General features: G+C 41.0%; 1 protein-coding gene across 1 annotated transcript in view; it reads right to left on the reverse strand.

The window, feature by feature from the left end:
- LOC145360251 (PR domain zinc finger protein 2-like) overlaps positions 1-20,591 on the reverse strand; it is a 178,835-nt gene extending 158,244 nt beyond the window's left edge. The window contains exon 1 of the mRNA XM_080215329.1: positions 20,480-20,591. The gene's annotated coding sequence lies outside the window, so the exon portion shown is untranslated. The remainder of the gene's footprint in view (positions 1-20,479) is intronic.
- Between the last annotated feature and the right edge of the window lie 395 nt (positions 20,592-20,986).

Genomic DNA, 20,986 nt, shown 5'->3' on the forward strand with positions numbered 1-20,986 from the left:
CTAGAATTCTGCAAAGATGTTGATTTAATTTTCTTCAGAAGATATTTGATAAGCTTCCACACATGTAAAGGATATTTACTTTGAAGAGTGGCTGAGGCTACTTGTACACTGCTTCCAGGTAAAAGAGCGATTTACTTGTACTTTTTTAAATTTAGTACACCAGACTCACTGCTCACACTGTGGTCTCTATAGTGGGGAAGTCATAAAAGATTGGGGAATTGCTTTGCAGAACATCTCCATTCAGTCTGCAGACATGGCCTTGATCTTCTGGTTGTCATTTTAATTCTCCATTGCACTCCCATTCTGATCGTTCTGTCTCTTCTTCAACGAACCTCAATGTAAACTTAAGGAATAGCATTTCATATTTTGATTAGGCAACCTGCTTCCTTCCGGACTCAACAATGAGTTTAACAATTTCAAATCATAACCACTGTTCCCCTTTTTCTTTTCAAACAGCATCTGCTGGTAATGATTCTGCTATTGCCATTTGTATCTATTGAGCATTCCCAGTATTTTCCGTTTTTCAGATTTCCAGCATTTGCAGTAGTATGTTTTTGTATTAGTTCTTCTATACACATTATTCAGCTTCGCAATGTTCTTCCTCCAACGAGAGATCTAGGTTGAGGTATGGCCAAAGTTATCAATATTATAGAGGTATTGATCGTAGTGGATAGAGAAGTTGGGGAAGGCGGTTATGCTTTTGTAATGTGCTGCATTTTGTGTTAATGCCATTATTCAGATCTAATGGCAGCACAAAGCAAACTTGTCAAGTGGGAAGACCTAGTTTTCTTTGGTGTTGTTTGTGGCTGCGCATTGGTATTTGTCAGCACTAGTGTGGCATGAACATAATATGAAACAGGTGACGAGGGCATGCAGCGGAGCACATGCCTCCATCATGTTGTGTTAACTCAACATTTTTACAATTATGCCACTGTTTCTTGAGGCTTTTCTTTGCCTGGTTGATGCTCTGTAACTACAAAGCAGAAAAATATATTTTTCTACTAAGAGCTTCCATCTCACTGAGGACGTTTCAGGCCAACCCATATTCAGCAACCTGCTCTGGAAACTCTGCTCACGTTTTGATAGCTGTGACAAATTCCACTACAGCAGCTGAGAAAATCCACAATATTTTAAAACAACCCACAACATTCAAAAATAAAAAAAGGCAATCTGCCCTAAATCCCAATGTTAATGGATCCTTTGAAAATATTCCAGATCCAGATCTGCACCTTTCCAAAACGAATCAATTCTTCCTTGGGCCATACCCTACCTTGTACTAAGTTTCTCTAAAATCCATCCATTAATTTTTGAAATATAGTGCGTACAGACAAACAGACCAAGAAACAGGGTTGAAAGTATTACCCACATCCACTTTCAATGACAGAGGTATGTAGTCTTGATGTTTTTTAAACTATAGGATCACTAGGTCATAGCAGGAGACAGGGTAATCATACATGACTGAATGGAATGTGCATAATGTCCTTTCTCTCTTCAGACTTGTTGTCCTCAAAACACATCACTTGAATTCACCTTGACAAAAAATCTACACAAAACCCTTGTCCATACAAACAGAGACTTTTATGTGCGTATGTTAAAAAAAAATCCAAGCTTTTCTTTACACTAGATAACCAGGGAGTTTGCCACTCCCAAGATTGACGGCATAGAAAATTGGAAAAAAATGCCAGACCAGTGCAGACACAATGAGACCAATTGTTAAACCCACTGAGATGAATGGAACTGTGTTTATGTTTCTGGAGTGTAGCATGTAGAAATATGTTTCATTTTCCAAACCAAATCAGCATTTAATTGAAAATACATGAGATTTGACAGTTTTGAAAAACCCCAGCTGCTACGAGCAATTAATGGAAACACTAGTATGTTCTGATATGTTGAGTTCGGCCCTGTATGAATTCTGCTGACTTTGGTTGTCATATGCCCCCAGACATGCACATGGATTCCTCAGCCTCCATTCTGCACAGTGTAAGAAGCAAGAATGGAGAAATAGGCAGTAGTTATTTTACAAAGCAGCATTATACCCTTTAAAAATATATTTTCTTAAGCTTTCTTTCCCAACATCTTTGTGACTCCTGAGCTTGTAAGATCCATCAAAGTGAACTGTCTGCTCACAGTGGCCTTTAGTGTACTTTCTCCTTCACATCCTGATTATCCTTTCCTCTCTGTCACTGTTTGATCTACCATCAGACTTTCTGCTCTCCACTGTTAGCCATTTCTAGGACCAGTCTTGTCCCCTGATGCTGGAACCAGTCTGTGAGCGATACCATGGGAGATATCTATAGACATAGCAGACAGAAGGCTCAGACTGCTAACTTCAAATTCTTTATTCTGATCAAACACACCCAGGTCAGATTCTGTGTGGGTTAGGTGCCAAGTGAAAATCCCTCTTCATTGCCTCATCAAGCACTCTCAGATCAAGTACTAAATAGGTTAGATGTAATATAAAGGCCACACATAAAGAATGGTCAGTGGAGCTGGGTAGCAGAGGGCACCTGGTCCTTGATGAATCATACTCCAGCAAGGATCACCACCTTCAAAAGCAAAACAAAAGAAAATTGCAAGGAAAAATTAAATTTGCAAACACAGGGAATTTGCTTAGTATAATCCACTGGAGAATGGGTATCATTTGAACAACTGTGATTAGCAGCTGGAGCTATGATGAAGCCGGTGTTGAGTGATGCTAAGCACACAGCATCATGCTGACAGGCAGACAAAGTGCAGACATTGTATATGCACTAAACTAGTAGCCCTGCTCTCAGCAAATCCTCTATCAGGGCAGGTACAACATGGACTCTAGGAGGCATCTGACATTCTTAATTTGTTTGTGAGTTGTTCTGTTTGCTTACAGGAAATCAGGAGCAGAAGGTTGTCACAGTGTAGGTGCTGTCAACAGCCTGCCACCTGCCAGCCTTTACCTTGTTTTCTTTCTCCCTCAGCAGTTATATGCTCTCAATTCATTAATCGGTGACCAAACTGATAGGGGAATGGAAATGTTGCATACAGAGGATAACTATAAGATAATATATGGTGAGGAGGGCATAGTTGTGGAGAGGTTGAAAGAACTGATAACCTAATAATTGATAATGGACATGTGTTCCACCTAGGGTAAGATCTGGAAGTCTTACCAGATAATCCCTGGGAATGTGTTACACACAGGATAATAGCTGGGTACTTTCATGTTAAAAAATAGCTGCGTGCATAATGGTGGAGAAAAATACCTGAGGACTTGTTTACAGCAAACAAGTAGTAAGGAGCATATTTTACACAGGCTAATAATATGTTATGTAAAGGATAACAGATAGTTGGGAGCATGTTTTATGCAGATAAACAAATAGCTTGATGTGTGTTTTATTCAGGATAATAAATGGCTTGGAATGTGTTATATTCAGGAGAACAGAGAGTATTTTTATTGCATTCTTTCACAGAAAGCGGACATCACTAGCTAGGTCAGCATTTGTTGCCCATCACTAAAGATGGTGACAAGATGCCTTCTTGAACCATTACAGTCCATGTGGTGATGTTACACCCACAGTACTGTTAGGGAAGGCATTCCAGGATTTTGACGTAGCCACAGTGAAGGGTATATTCCAAGTCAGGATGATGTGTGACTCGGAGGGGAACTTGCAAGAAATGGTATTTCCATGCATCTGCTGCCCTTGTCCTTCTAGATGATAGTGATGGTGGGTTTATAAAGGTATTGTCCTGGAAGACATGATGAGCTGCTACAGTGTATCTTGTATATAGTACACACTGTGTGTCAATGATAGAGGAAACGTATATTTAAGGATGGAGGTTGGGCTGCCATAAACTGGACTGCTTTGTCCTGGGCGGTGTTGAGCTTCCTGAGTGTTGTTGGAACTGCATTTATTCAGTCAAGTGGAGAGTATTCCTCCACACTTTTGATTTGTGCCTTGTAGATGGTGGACAGTCAGGAGACGAGTTACTTTCTGCAGAATTCCCAACCTCTGGTCTGCTTTTGTAGCCATAGTATTTATATGACTGGTCCAGTTCATTTTCTGGTAAATCGTAAACATGATGTTGATTGTGGGGGATTCACCGGTAGTAATGCCTTTGAATGTCAAGGGGAGATGATTATATTCTGTCTTGTTGGAGGTGGTCATTGCCTGGAACCTGTCTGGTGCAAATGTTATTTATCGCATATTAACCTAAGCTTGAATGTTGTCCAAATCTAAATACATGCAGGGATGGACTGCTTCAGTATCTGAGGAGTCACACCTTGTGCAATCATCATTAATCCTTTCCATTTCTGACTGTATGATGGAAAGAAGGTCATTGGTGAGGCAGCTGAATAAGGTTGAGTCTAGGACATTACCCTGAGGAATTCCTGCAATGGTGTCCTGAGATGAGTACTCTCTAACAACCAAAACCATTTTCCTTTGTGCTAGATATGACTCCAACCAATGGAAAATTGTCCCCTTTTTCTCATCTGCTTCAGTTTTGCTGGGTTCCTTGATGCCGCTGTCAGTCAAATGCTTCCTTGAAATCAAAAGGTAGTCATGTTCATCTCACCTCTTGAGTTCAGTCTGTAATATATTCAAGATAACAGAGAGCTAGGTGTCTGATCTTGTTGATTACTGGAAATGTATTACCTTTCAAACAGGATAGTAACTAAAATGAGTACTGACAAACAAATTCCACACAAAACGTTAAGTATTCCTATCTTCAGAAGCTAAAAGTCTTACAGTGCATTTCTATTTTAGTTTTCATTCTAATATTTTTCTGACAGCTTCAGTTGTTATAATCTTGACTGTCAACTTTCATTAAGTGTGGAGATGCTGGCTTTCGACTGGGGTAAACACAATAAGAAGTCTCACAACACCAGGTTAAAATCCAACAGGTTTATTTGGTAGCAAAAGCCGCTAGCTTTCAGAGCACTGCTCCTTCATCAGGTAAAGTGGGAGTTCTGTTCTGAGGAACAGAAATTCTGAGGAACAGAACTCCCATCTACCCGATGAAGGAGCAGCGCTCCGAAAGCTAGTGGCTTTTGCTGCCAAATAAATCTATTGGACTTTAACCTTGTGTTGTGAGACTTCTTACCGAACTTTCATCAGCACATTCATCTGCCGCCTCCCCAACTAGTGTACAGTAATCACCAACCAAAATTATACATTTACAGTAGCTATGTCAACGTTTGTAAGGATACATTAAAGTACACCTGTTGTGCTGTTAAGTAACCACCTCTACTTTCACAGATCTACATCTCTGTCCTTTATTAAAAATCCTTTTGTGTCTCTGTAGTGCTGTACAGTTTTGATGTTACAGGTGCCCTTGGTCCCAAAACGCACATACACACATCTGGCCTGAATAACACTGGACAGCACGTTGGAGAAGTCATTGTGCCAGAATATGCAGTCAGTAGTGATGTCGGCCAATGGATAAAGCTGATTTGATGCTGGCACTGTCATTTTCAACCTCATTTAACAAACTAAACGTGCATTCAGCAGTCAGATGGATGGCCGTTTGTGCCATTTAAATGGATCAAGTTTGTTGCTGATAAATTTCTGAGTTTGTAGAAATGCTTGGTAGTTTGAAAAGTTGGGTTAAAGTGGTACTGCATGTGGAGAAGGCCTTGGCTTTGAATTTAAAGGTTCTCATCAGATCACGAGTGCTTGATTACCACCCCTCTTGGCATGCAGCGCAGCACTACTCACAAAGGAGAGCTTGCCCATTTAGAGTCTTATGGAAGTATTTCTCTTAACCTCCACCCAAGGCAGGAATAATATATGTCAATGCCATTTTTGAAAAAGACTTTACTCTATCCTTAAAGTTACAAAGCCAATGCTCAGATTGGACTGGGAAAATCCAAATCCATTCGTTGCTTGTTCCAAAAACCAAATTCAAGTTCCAGTTGAATCCAATTCAACATCCCCATAAGAGACTGACAAGACAAGGCATTACACCCCATCTTAGGCTTGATCTGACGCTTGTCTTAGCCAAAAGACTGAGAAATGGTAAACTTGTCAACTCCATTGTACAAAGGAGGTGCTCATCTAAATCTGTCACCTGTTGCAATTAGACCTGCAGCCCCAGAACAAGGCAAGGATGGCAGTACCAGGGATGTTGAGTGTGACGTGGCATTGAATTTTTTTTGCTGATTGCAGGTAAGATTGCGTGAGAGCCAAGAAATCAGGTTTGTATCCAATTTCTCGTCTCTCGCAATCCTACTGGACCCGAATATCCAGCAAGGTCAGCCTCATGCCGAAAATGGGTGCAAGGCTGAATAAATAATTCAAATTTAGTTTAAATTTGTTTTGCATTGAATTAATGGGCCTTGAATGTTATTATCTGGGCTCACTTGCCTTTGTGCTCTCACTGCAAGAGGTTCTCTCTGCCGCAAATCACAGCTGGTCTCCAGCAATAGGGAATGGAGGCCATTGAGACCTCCTGGAGAGTAATAGAACAAGAGGGGAGGTTGCCTCTTTGGCACTGCCAGCCTGGAACTGTCCACTAGGCATGGGGAATTATATGGGGGCAGGGCCTGAAGGTGCGAGGCCTACTTGCGGTGGGGGGGGAGGCAGACTGAGAGCAGCCGGTTGTTGACAGGGAAGGAGTCCCAATGCCACTCTGCATTAGGGATTGGTGGGGGAGGGAGGGGACAATCGGACGGGCCATGGGGGGGGGTTGGTTGGCCTGGCCACGGAGGGGGGTGCAGCTCAGGCCAGTGACTGGGGGGGCTTGGGAGTGGAGCACAATGCATTATGATCAGTGAAGAGAGGGAGAGATTGGTCAGGGCAGATGAGACGATCAGTCTGAGTGGGAATGGGGGTCACAATAGACCGTGGCTCCCACGGTAATGGGGTGGTGCTGTGCTTAGGTATAGAGGCTAGCTGACAGCAACAAAGGCTGAGTGACAGGCCTCTGTTGCTGGAGACCTGACCATGCGTAATGGAGCCCTCTGCTGCTCTCAGCCAGTGCTTGGGATATTTATGCCCTGCTCCTCCACTGTAGGGCAAGAAATTGTTTTGGGTTTTTTTTGTCTAACTGCATAAGATTTGGACTCACCCAAAACAATGGATTGGAAATTCTCCCATTTTCATGCTTGTGCTGAACTTAGAATTCTTCTTTTTAGTAAGAACGCTCCCTTTGTCAGGATTCTTGGTTGACCAATGTCTTTTAGAGAAGGAAATCTGCTCTCCTTACCCAATCTGACTTACTTGTGAATCCAGACCCACAGCATTATGGTCGACTCTTACTCCTCTTTGAAATGGCATAATAAGCCACTCAGTTTTCAAGAAGGTGGCTTATTATCTTCAAGGAAAATTAATGATGGGCAACAAATACTGGTGAATTAAGCCACAAAATTCCACAGATGTTAAACAAACAAAAATAAAAATAAATTCAAGGTCAAAAAGATAAAACCATTTACAATTCCGATCTTATACTCTAACATTTAGAGTTAATATGAATGTAAATTTACAGGCAAAAACATTTCAATTAACAGGCAAACTAATGGGACAGAACACACTAAATACATAGCAAATACAATCAAAACAGTTCCCACGGATTTCTCAGCAACCCATCCAGATGTCAGTAAACACCATTGGGGTAATTTTCCAGAGAAAAGCAAAGCGCCGAATGGGCGGGAAAATGGGAGATTTTCCTTAGTTGAATGAATTTCTGACACTTTATGCTTCACCAAGTCTGCCAGGGGATTCATGCCTGAAAGGTGGGGGTGGGGGGGGGGGAGATGAGGGAGGGTGGAGGACCTAATTCTGCCTGAGAGGCAGGCATCAGCATGCTGAGTGGGCCACTGCACATGTGTAGATCTTCCAGTAGATCAGCACATGTACACTGGCCCCACCCATCACCAGCCTCCCAATTGCAAGCTTTCCAATGTCTCCCCCAACCCCTCTCCCAACGGCCAGTGCAACCCTCTCTCCCCATGGCAAGCCCCAAATGCCACCCCCACATGGCCAGCCCAATTTCTCCTACCTGAGAAGTAACATCGAAGCTTGTTAATGTTTCCCACCCCATCGGGGGAGATTCCCACCAGTGGGCTTTAAAGCTGGTCCTCATCAACCCAGTGGGCAGTGCCAGGGTGCCACGTTGGCACTGCCCAAGGGCACCCCCACGTACCCCCAGCTTCCTGGGGGGCCTTAATAGCCTCTGCTTCCATCAGCAAGGCCATCATACCTGGTCCCTGTTGATGGGAACCTCCCTGGAAGGGTGGGAAACATTAGCGAACCTGAACGATATCATCCCAGGCTTGCTAATGATACGCTAATGAAGATTTACATATTGTAATTAGCCTTGTGCTGCTTCATGGCACCAAGGCTGATTACATCATAATAAATGGCCCAGGAAAGTGCCAATTGGCTAGACACCAGTCGTGAATCCTGCTACAGCTCTCCTGCTGGTATTTCCCGCTTCGCTATGCTATTCGAGCAATGCAGCAGACTGGGAAAAATCACACCTCCTGAGTCAACCAGCCACATTGAAACTCTGTTTCCTTCACTAGGGACTCCAAACTTTTCCCTTTCAAAAATCAAGCCTCTGAATTCCCTCAAAGCCACTCCAATTTGGACTATCTCGAGAACCGCACACTTCTCAGAATTTCAGTCTCATCTCCCGAGACTCTGTTTCTTTGGATTTCCAAGTCTGCACTTCAGCCTCAACATACTAATGCAATTTAGGCTCTTTAATAGCTAGTTACCTGACCTGGACTGGCATTGCCACTGGATGTCACCAAGTTCCAATCTCCCCAGCTGCACCAAGGTGCAAATGGCTCCCAGGGCTTCTTCTGAGCTCTATTCCTTTCCAGGATGGAGTTAGTGAACTTCTGCCAGCTCCTCAGTTCCCCAAGATGTTTCCTGTGCCCTAACTGCACAGAACTATCAGACAGCTCCTGATACTTCTTGTGAGTTTCAAATACAAACAGCCAGCTAACAGCAACACATTTGCTACCTGGAAACTGTTAACAGCAGCACGTTTTCAGTATGGTCTTTTCCCTGTTGCAGAATATTCACTTATCCAACAAACACACAAATAAATTGAAACCCCAGAACTTTCATTAGATCTACCATTTCCATGATGGGATAACTTTCCAGGGCTCACTGAATGCTTTTAAATTAATTGTAGCTTTAACTCCCCAAACAAAGGAACGCTCTAGGCTGCATTTCTTCGCAAGCAGTGTAAACACCTCGGGTCAGAATTTTTTGATCCCTCTCAGTGGTAGGTTGTTTCAGTCCCAAAGAAAGGACATTTGGATGGCCCACCATATCCACCCTGGCAGGACTTGCCATGGCGGGCTGGAAAATCAAGGCGTTTCTCTCCAACTCTCCAGTTAAGTAAGCCAACTCACAGTTTTATGATCTTATCCTTCTAGCTGTTAACCCTGTCAAATCAACATGGACCCAATCTTTTAACTGTTAAATCTTCAAGGTATTTAAGTTGCATTTATCCAATTTTCTACAGTTAACTTCATTCTCTCCAGAGCTAAAAATTACTTCTAAAATACTACCATGAACTAGGTATTTATAGTGCTTTCACTATCTGCTTGTAATCAGGACCAATTAGTGGGGTCCAGCAGGGGGGAATTAGAGAAGGAGGGCCACTTGACCTGGGCTTCAAATTCAAAGGGGGCCTCAAATTTTAGTCACTTGTTAATTTTTTGCCATTTATTACGTTTTGCAATTTGTTTTTAATGACAAAGCTTTGCTGTTCCATATTGTACTTCAGGCAGTGTTAATGCAGCCTATACTAGTGGCAAATGTCAGAGGGTGTAGGTAAGTGCATATGTCAAGCAGCAGAGCTAGCACATGGTTTGAAGAGGTCACCTTCCTCAAACAAATACATTCCACAAACTTTAAATTGGATTGCAAGCCAAATGAACTTCTTCAAAAAAAAAACTCAAACTTGAATTCTCTGAGGTGTTTCCTAATGTCACAATTGCATTGCATATTTCTATCAGTTTTCCTATACCAGTGGTTTCAGGTGAATGCACTTTCAATGAGTTGAAGCAGGCAAAGAACTGTCACGATTCAACTATGGGACAAGAGCATTTGACTGGTCTCGCCATGCGTAATATTAACTATTATTGTGCGAAAACTAGTGTTTCCTTGATAATTAGCACATTTGCACAGAAAAGGACTTGAAAAGTATTTGTTAAATTTAAAAATTTTAAATTATGTCACACTTCTTTTTGGTGCCCTATTTTGTCTTCATTTTTTAATTATGGCTAGGGGCCTCAAAAACTAGGGACTCCAGACCTCTGAGGGCCTGCTTGTAATAAATGGAATTGGAGCTCTAGACAACTCAGTTTTTATTAACTCTTTTTTTTAAACCATACTTGTAGAAGAAGGGAATATATTTTCAAAAAGTCAGGAATGAGTTCTCTATGGCCTTTGAATTCTGGATTGCTTCAGGAAGTCATGTTGTCTGTTTAATAGTGCATCCACAAAAGACAAGTCTCTTTTGCAGAATCTCTGCTGAATACGCAAGAGCTCAAAGACCAGCCTGAAGACTCAGTATAATCCATTAAAGGTGATGTCTTCAAAATCTTGATAAACAAATTACATTATCATACATAAAAAGATACTGTGGCTAAGAATATTTCAGGTTATCAAAGCATCCTGACTAAGTCTGTGGTTTGACAAACCCCGTAAGAGGAACAAGTAGTTTGCAAGTATTTCTCAATCGACAACCCAACCTGATTCAAAATAAATTATACTCCACTGGTATCTCAGGGAGGAGTCAGATTCTGTTTGAAATAGTCTTTGTTACTCGATATTTGGATCTTTTCACAATTTTCATCTCTCTCTACAAAAGTGCCATGAAGATTATCTACATTGCCTCAATGTACTTGATTTACTTTAAGTTTAAGGCCACCTACAATTGACACGATAAGTTCCGCGTTGAATTTCTAGTTGTCCCTGTAGTCTGATTGTCTTTCTTTGTCAATTTTGACCACTCTCCAATGAAGATCTTATGGATGTCCTCAATTTACTTGGAGACTGTGGAAAAAGTTACTCCTTTGTCACTGGGTGTTAACACAGGCCAAAACCATGCACATAAAAGAGTCAGTGTGACTGCAGAGTGCCACAAGTGTCCCCTCCAACCTCCAATCATTAAGACAAGGCTCTTTTTCTTAAGGGTAGCCTTTTTGCATCTTCCCTGTATGCTATACCCTAGATCGTTCCTAAGCAATTAGGGTAACTGAATTATCACTGATTATTGTTCATTTAACAAGTGTATTAATGTGTGGTATTTCTGAATTGGTGCCATGCTGTGTCAAACTTTTGCACTAATTATAACAACAGTAAATCTTAATTATCAGAGCAGAGACCCTTCAGTAAAAGTGACCTATGGAACCTTACAGCAATATCAGGGGCAAGGTGAGGGCTAAACAAAGGTTGCAAGCACTTAAGTATACCAGGCAAGTCACAATTGCAGTTATAGCTAAATTTGGAAAATAACTAATGTAACACATTTTATTCAAGAAAGGAGGGAGACAGAAAGCAGGAAAATACATGCCAGTTAATCTAACACCTGTCATTGGGAAATTGTTAGAATCCATTATTAAGGTGGTTATAGCAGGATACTTTAAATCATAATGTGATCAGGCAGAGTCAACATGACTTTGTGATGCGAAATCATGTTTAACTTATAGAGTTTTTTTGAGGAAGTAACAAGCGAAGTAGGTAAGGGAGAACCTTTAGATGTTGTGCACTTGGATTTCCAGAGGGCATTTTAATGTGTCATATATCAGGTTACTACACAAGATAAGATTACATAGTGTAGGGGTTAACATTTTAGCAAGGATCAGGAATTGGTTAGCTAACAGAAAGCAGAGAGTAGGGTCTTTATTGCATTGGCAAGCTGAAACAACTAGAGTTCCACAGGAATCATTGTTGCACCCTCAACTATTCATAATCTATGTCAATGATTTGGATTAGAGGACCAAATATATGGTAGCTAAATGTTCCGATGACACTAAGAAACGCAGGAAAGTAGAATGTCAGGAGAAAGGAAAGGGACATCGACTGGTTAAGTCAGTGGGCAAAATTTGGCAGATGGAGTATTATGTGGGAAAATATGAACTTGTCCACATTAGCAGGAAGACTAGAAAAGCAGTATATTATTTAAATAGAGATTTCAGAACTTGGTGGTACAGATGGATCTGGGTGTCCTGATATATGAATCACAAAAAGTTAGTATGCAGTTACAGCAAGTGATTAGGAAAGCAAATATCATGTTGGCATTTATTGCAAGGAGAATTAATTATAAAAGCAGGGAAGTTTTACTGCAGCAATACATGGCTTTGTACGGAGATCACATCTGGAGAACTGTGTACAATTTAGGTCTCCTTATTTTAAAAAAATATATAATTAGGTTAAAAGCAGTTTAGAGAAGGTTCACGCAAATCATTCATAGTATGATGGGTTTATCATATGAAGAAAGGTTAAACAGGTTGGGCCTATATCTATTGGGCTTTAGAAGAATGAGAGGTGATCTTATTGAAACATATAAAATCCTGAGTGGGTTTGGTAAGATAGATACTAGGAGAATGTGAAGAGACTAGAACAAGTGAACACAGGGGTCTACCATTTAAGACAAAGCTGAGGAGTATTTCTGTCTCTCAGGATCATTAATATATGAAGCTCTCTTCCCTAGAAAGCAGTGGAGGCTGTATCATTGGATTGATTCAAGGCAAAGTTAGACAGATTTCTGATAGACCAGGGAGTTAAGGGTTATGGAGGGCAGACAGCAAAGTGGAGATGAGACTAAAACCAAATCGGTCATGATCTTATTGAATGGCACAACAAGCTTGAAGGGCTGAATGGCCTACACCTGCTCCTGAGCTCATTTTTTTTTGCCCTTTCTTCAGATACCATGCCTTAAAATAGCAATGGTGACTAATAGACTTCTGTTGAATTATGCTTACCAAACTACTGCAGTGCTTTGCTGTTGCCTTCTGCAGTTTAACTAACCAGGAAACTCACCCACTCTTACTGCCTGCCATCAGGCACATCATCACCTCTTTGGCCACATTATAAATGCAACTTCCATAGGTATTAACTCCTGAAATGCAACTTGGACCCAGAGGTACCACTTCACCACAAGTCACAATTACACAAGCAAAACAGATTTGCACCTGGAATTCAACAAACAGCCATACCTTTTCAAAGATTTTCTACCCACCATCAGTTAAGGGAAAGCCAAGAGTGATCATTTGTATTTTATTTTCAGGCATCTATTGTTGAAGTCAACCTCTTTTACTGCAAGGATTTCCCCTTTCTCATCAATCAGGTCCCTAAAACTTATAATTGCAGAATAAATGTAGTTCTCTGCTTCAAGAATCCTACTAGCAGGGAGCAGATGGAACCTATTTCCTGTTAAAAGAGGTAGGTATGAAGTGTGCCATCCTGACTTTACAGTTGGTGTTGGGGAGGGAGAATGTTCACTGCAAGACTCCAAGTCATTAAAGTCTGCTCGTATACACTTCCTAGTAGTTGGAACAGCAGAGCTGGAGCCTGTTGCCTTCAAGTCCAGGGTGAACTGGAGGTTGAGAATTGGACATTAAACACTGTTGCCTCTTACCAAATCAGAATGGTTAGTGGCAGGAAGAAAGAAACTCCATTTTTAAAATATAGAATTATTACTGGAAAGGGTTCACTTCTCTCTGAATATTTTAACAGTGGTTCAGCAAAATATTGGGGACAAATAGCATTACTGAGTTTTGAAGACAGAGGCACCAATTCTACAGTAAAATACTAGAGATGTAAATAAATACTCAGTCCCCCAGAAAGTTACTGACAACACAGATCAGTTCAGGAAATCCAAAAGTAGTGATACCAAACACCCCCAGAAACTCAGAAACCTCACTATAAAATATTTATTTTAAAAGGAACCCTCCAGCTTTTGCTAAAACAACTGCGCACATTTACTGCTTCAGTAATATTCATACCATCACAAGTTGGGTGTGACTTTTTTTTCCTTTAAATTAATTTGTTGCAAAACAGCTTACTACCTGCTTGGTGCAGTTTCAATCCCTCCATGTTTTCACATCCCTCCATGTCATCCCCACCCCCTATCTCTGTAGGCTCCTCCGATTCAACAACTCTCCAAGATCAAGCATTTCAGATAGTAGATGTCCATCATTGACTGCTGCGCCTTTAGCTGCTTGAACTCTAAACTCTGGAATTCACGGCTTAAACCTCTTTTCCTGGTTCTCTCCATTTGACACAACTTGAAACCTACCGCTTTAACCCAAGCTTTTGGTGTCTTGTGTGGTTTCATATCAGGATTTTGTTTGTTGGTGCTGCTAAGAAGTTCCTTAGGACACTTTACTGCATTGCAGGCACAACATATATTAAACACTTGATGGCTATAAAAAAGACAAACCAAACACTTGGCTTTATTTCTAAAGAGATAGAATTGAAATGTTGGCAAGTTAAACTTGGTTAGATAACTCTAAAAGATACAGAGGCACTGGAGAGGGTGGATTTTGAAGACTTATACCAGAAATGTGTGGGTATACATATCGGGAAAGGGTTGACAGGGTCTCTTTTCTCTTGAGAAACAGAAGGTTAAGGAATGATCTAATAGAGTACCAGTATGTTTCAGCCGTTTACACCAATGAGACTTTCCAGTCCCATTGCACTGAACAGAGATTTGGCTGGGCACCTAATTCTCCAAACTCACACAGCAGGAGCATGGCACAAATGGTTCCTAAGATCATGCCCAAGGACTTCAAAATTATATGAGATTTTGATCAAGTGGATACAGAGCAAACGTTCTCTCTTATGGAAAAAAGCAAAACTGGAGGCCATCAATGTAAGATGGTCATCAAGACGTCCAGTAGGAAATTCAGAAGAAACATCTTTATCCAAACAGTGGTGTTACTGTAGAACTAGCAACCACATGGAGTAGTTGAAAGTATAGATACATTTAAAGGGAAGGTGGACAAGCAGATATGGGGGAAGGAAACGGGATGGATTTTCATGAGGATAGATGGGAGGAGGGTCGAGTCATGCATAAACATTGGCATAGACTGAATGGCTGAATGGCCTGATTCCATGCCATATATCCTAGGTAATCCTATGTGAGAGTAAGGAACAATCTGAAGTAGAAGTTCTAAATTGGAAGAAGTGTAACCTCAAATGTGAATCGAGCTAGGGTAAAGTGGAATCAAAGACTGACAGAAAAAAATGTAACAACATTAGGTATTTTTTAACAAGTAGATATTTCAGGTACAGGGCAAAAAAATAGGGGAATCAAAGATAGGGCTGTTTGTATGATGAAACAAAAGAGGGTGTATGGTGCATGTCCGGTTAATTCAAGCAAGAATCAGGCTGAATACAATAAGTTGAGGGGGAAATGAAGAGAAAATTTAGATTGGCAAAGTGCGAATATGAAAATTGAATGGCATTTAATTGTATAGGAAACAACAAAATCTTCCACCAGCATTTAAATAGTAAGACTTAGATGGATCCTAATTGGGGCAAAAAAGTTGATATATGTTTAGAGGTGCTGGCCAAAACTAGAAGAGTTAGTGAGTACTTTGTATCGGTGTTTGCTGAGGATATTGACAAAATATTGGGAGAAACAGACATGATAGAGATAATGGATAGGATGAACATGAAATGATGTGTGAGAGCAATGCGAGTCTATGAATATTAGTTATAAGGCATGCTTGATAGAAAACATTGGTAGGTGAGGAGTATTGGTGAATGGAGCAGCGTGAGGCTCATGGTTTATTTGTAACAGTATGACTTTTGTTAATGCCTTCACAGACATTGGCCACCAAATGAGGCCATTAAATTTCTTCACAAAATCACAGAAATTTGGCATGCCCACTATTACTCTCACCAACGTTTTCAGATGCACCATAGAAACATTCTTTCTTGTTTATCACGGCTTGGTATGGCTCCTGCTCTGTCCAAGCCGACAAGAAACTACAAAGGGTTGTGAACGAAGACCAGTCCAGCACGCAAACCAGCCTTCTATCCATTGACTCTGTCCATTCTTCCCGTTGCATCGGTAAAGCAGCCAGCATAATCAAGGACCTCACGCACCTCGGACAAACTCTTTTCCACATTCTTCCATCGGAAAAAGGTTCAAAAGTCTGAGCGTACGTACCAACCGACTCAAGAACAGCTTCTTCTCTGCTGTCATCAGACTTTTGAATGGACCTTCCTCGTCTTAAGTTGATCTTTCTCTGTACCCAGGCATGACTGTAATACTACATTCTGCACTGTCTCCTTTCCTTCTTTATGTACAGTAGCACAAGGAACAGTACTTTTCACTGTATACTAATACATGTGACAATAATAATTCACATCAAAATCAAAAATGTTGCACACAAATAGAGTTCATTTGACCCACTGTCTGCACCACCTCTCTGAATGAACAATTCACTTACTGCCATTCTCCCGCCTTCTCCCGTAATCCTGCGCATTCTTCCTTGTCTTATGGAAATCCCAATCTTTGTTTTTTTTAAAAAAATGGCCTTAATTAGCTGCACCATTACTTTTAGTAATTTGTGCTCCGTACCCTGAGATCCCTTGGCTCATCTAACCAGCAGATACCTTATTCCCCAAGGTATCCCCAGATACCTTATTCTCTCTAGGTACTCATAATTAACTAGATTGACAATAATTTGCTAATTTCACACCCATTCTGTAAGTTTATTAATGCTCTCTTGCATTTCATTGCAGTCTTCCCTGGTATTAATTATACATCTCATACATTTTTATGTGAAGATTTCATTAATTTTCCCACTACTAACATTAAACTAACTCAGTAGTTCCCTGATCTTGTTCTGTTTACCTATTACTATATAACAAAGCCCATGAGCTGTCTTCCAGTCTCTGGCACTATTACTTTGTTGAATGGATTTTGATATATCATGTATTAGTACCTCTGCAGACCTTTGGACTGTTTGCATTGCAGAAATGGCAATCTGTTCCCAGTGCCTGGGCAGGGTCCATATGAGGTCTCGGCCAACTGTGGGACGAGGATCTCCGGCCTCTTTCAGCAAGGCGTCCAGTTCTGCATCGTTGGAGCGTACTCTCTGCCTTGTTACACCGCTTGCACTCTACTTCCAGCTCGAAGACTCCTGAATCTGCTGCAGCCAGAATGCATCTTTTTAAGAGATACAATCTGGCTTTAAGTAGCACTGACTAGATTTAACTGGTCTTGCAGAATCCCAAGGCACGTGCTTAACACCCACTCAGAGATGCTTTTGGCATTGTGCCGCACATGACTATCATTTAAACAAAGTTTGCATGCTGCCTGCAGCGCAACAATCAGATGCAGTTTAATTGCACATTGTATTCTCCACCTCTGTTATTTTCACCTCATTCAATTTTCCCCATTTGTTGCAAATTCATTATTTGGCCTGTAGTCTGTGCTATTGCAGCATCAAACATATATCTACAAACAGTAAATCAAACTTATAAATCTACAAACAGCAGTTTTGAAACATTGTGAACATCAAGATTCTATCTTAGTTTGAAAATAAAGTAAAAGAAGCCAAAATTCCTTTTTAATCAAAATAAGAAAATCCTTTAATTGCAGGATTGCAATTCAGCAATCATATTTTCATAAATCAGTTTTCAAAGTTCCATATTTTCCTGATTTCATTACTGGGTTGCTAATTACAGAGAAGGATTTCCATTGTCTTGTTGTTCATTTAAACAGGTAATTCCAGACCCAGCTTGAAGTTCTTTCACTTCCGAAAATTCCCCAAGTTCAATTACAGGCCAGGCTAAATTAATTGGATCCAGCAGTTGGCCTCAATGCATGTGGGCCAAAGAGGACAATAAGCAACCCAGATTGCTGATCAATGCCCTGCCAGCAAGTTGCATGTTTGTATTGACAAACATGTTGGCACAGTGCTTAGCATTGCTGCCTCACAGGGACCTGGGTTCAATGCTGGCCTCGGGTGACTGTGTGGAGTCTGCACATTCTCTGCGTGGGTTTCCTCAGGGTGCTCCAGTTTCCTCCCACAGTCCAAAGGTGGATTGGTCATGCTAAATTGCCCCATATGTGGAGTTATGGGGAAAGGGCCCAGGTAGGATTGTGCAGTGAAGGATCAATGGGCTGAATGGCCTTCTCCTGCACTGTGGGGATTCTAAGTCCTTTTAATCAATGAATATCTGCATTAAGCCAATTCTGGCATGAGTCTAACAAGCACTGACATTCTTTTTCCAGTAGGGGGGTCTCTGGATACAGACAAGAAGCAGGACGCTCTCCCCACCCACCCTTAACAAGTTTTTTGTGTGGAAACCAATCCATACTTTAATGAGCACAGCAGCAATAAGAAAAAGAAAGGCCTGCATTTATATAGTGCCTCAGGATGACTTCCAAATGTCCCAGTGTGCTTTGCAGCCAATGAAGTGTTTTTGAAATGTAATCTTTTATTATGCAGGGGATGTGATAGGCAAGTTGAGCACGGCAAGTGTTCCATAACAATGTGACAATGATCAGGAGATTTGGTTTTAAGGATCTTACTCAAGGGGCTAATATAGGTCTGGACAGGAGGAAACTCTTCCCCCTCCTCTTCAGTTAACTCAGTACAGTCCAGGGATTGACACAGGGATCGGCCTGTACAGTGCAGTTTCACATCACGTAGCTGCTTATTGATCAGTATCAACATTTTCAGAAGCAGAGGATGGCAAGATGGAGTGACAGTGGGTGTTTAAGGAGTTTATTTTTAAAATGCACGTGTTTGGATACAGAATTAACTTTGACAAAGTTGGGTATAATTTATCAATATTTTCATTTCCACCTCCACAAACATTTCAACCTCTCCCTTCAATTCAAAAAAGGTCAGTTGAGGTGGATGTTCTCAAAGTGTCAGTTGTTATTAATGGCGCTCTTCCTGAATATTAACAGAAGTATTTACTGTGGTCAGGCTGTGGAAATGTATCTGGCGTGCCAACTGGTGCATTTCCCAGTCTTCAACATTCTTTATCATCACATGGCAGACCCAGACGATGTATTTCAGGAGATACAGCCAGGAGAAGGAAGATGAGTTTGGGGCATGTGTCTAATCACAAGTCAGGCAACTGAAGATTATGTCTGCCCCATCATTCTGATCTACATATCCCAACAGTTTAATAAAATGACAGAAATGATAATCCAGTACAGTACATTTTCCTTTAATCTCCCCCAACAGCTGAGTTGATTTTAGACATGTTCTCTCATTCAGTCCAGTTGATCTTAAAGTGGGGGTTATCTTCCAAATATCTTTGGAAAGTTAAATAGATAGATTCAACAATTTCAATTCTGATTCATCCCCAATACTCTGTTCAGACTCAATATTAATATCATCTTCCCTTGACAGATCGAATTCTTCTGTGAACCAAAACTTAGACATATGTTGAAGGAATTCATATACAATGGCTAAAGATTAAGTTGTTTTTAAAGTTCATTTATTAGTGTCACAAGTCAGCTTACATTGACAGTGCAATGAAACATAGAAGATAGAAGAAGGAGGAGGCCATTCAGTCCTTCAAGCCTACTCCGCCATTCATTATGATTATGTCTGATCATCCAACTCAATGGCCTAATCCTGCTCTTTCCCCATAACCTTTGATCCCATTCGTCCCAAGTGCTATATCCAACCACCTGTTGAATACATTCAATGATTTGACATTAACTACTTCCTGTGGGTAATGAATTCCACAGGCTCACCATTCTTTGAATGAAAAAATGTCTACTCACCTCCATCCTAAATGGTCTACCCTGAATCCTCAAACTGTGACCCCTGGTTCTGGATTCCCCCACCATTGAATATCCTCCCTGCATCAACCCTGTCTAGTCCTGTTGAATTTTATAAGTCTCAGTGAGATCCCCCCTCATTCATCTCAGGTCCAGCAAAGTCAATCCTAACTTAGTCAATCTCTCCTCATACATCAGTCCCACCATCTCCAGAATCAGCCGGCTAAACCCTTGAGAGCAAGAACATCCTTCCTCAGGAAAGAAGATAGTGTGAAAATTCCCTAGTCGCCACACTCTGGTGTCTGTTTGGGAACACTGAGGGAGAATTTAGCATGGCCAATGCACCAAGCATTTTTCGAGCGTGGGAGGAAACTGGAGCACCTGGAAGAAATCCATGCAGACACAAAGAGAATGTGTAGACTCCACACACAGTGACCCGAGGCTGGAATTGAACCTAGGTCCTTGGCACTGTAAGACAGCAGTGTTAACCACTATGCCACTGTGCTCTATGCTGCAATATGCATCAGGGGTAGTTTGGGTTGCCAGTCTCTCCAATAGATATTAAAATGTCATGTTGACAGACCATACATTTTTTTGAATGAATGACAGTTTATTGTAACACATTAATGCAGAAGTAAAATAATTCAGCAGATTAAAAGCAATGCAACCTTCACTAATATGCAAGACTTTTAACCAAAGTCAAAATGACATGGTACAATTTTAAATCTACCCAACTAGTCAAAACAAGGCACATATAATTGTACAGGTTACTTACCCACACTGGAGTCTCCAGGAGCTAACAATTGTCGATTTTAATCTGTTCAGCTAAGCAAGTGCAAAGCCGGTGGAATCTTTTTTGACATTTGCATGTTGTGTCCCAATGACTGCAATTTTAATTTGGTGGCCTGAACAGGAAGCTACAGTGATTTTCTCAGCTGGTGAAGGCAGTGAGAAAGAGGATCCCAAGCCAGCAGGTTCCAAAACAGGTTTATTCAGTTCTTAACCTTCCTTGTAGGAAGGAAAGCTTATGCTCCTCTGACAACACACTCTTCCTGATTGCGTGATGTGGAGTAGAAGGGTAACATAGAGTAAAGGGTCAATGTCAGAATTGCATGATACTGATGTACGGATGATGTAACATCATATGATTGAGTAACAGAGATCTGGAAGGAGGAGAACTTGCAACCTCGTGCAGAGTTCCCTATATGTACAAAGTAGCTCTAAATAATGAGTAATGGTTTTCACAAACTACAGTTTCAAGCAGCTTTTTTGGGAGAATAGA

This window comes from Carcharhinus amblyrhynchos, chromosome 30 (genome assembly GCF_965287045.1).
Source record: "Carcharhinus amblyrhynchos chromosome 30, sCarAmb.v2.hapA, whole genome shotgun sequence".
NCBI lineage: Eukaryota > Metazoa > Chordata > Chondrichthyes > Carcharhiniformes > Carcharhinidae > Carcharhinus > Carcharhinus amblyrhynchos.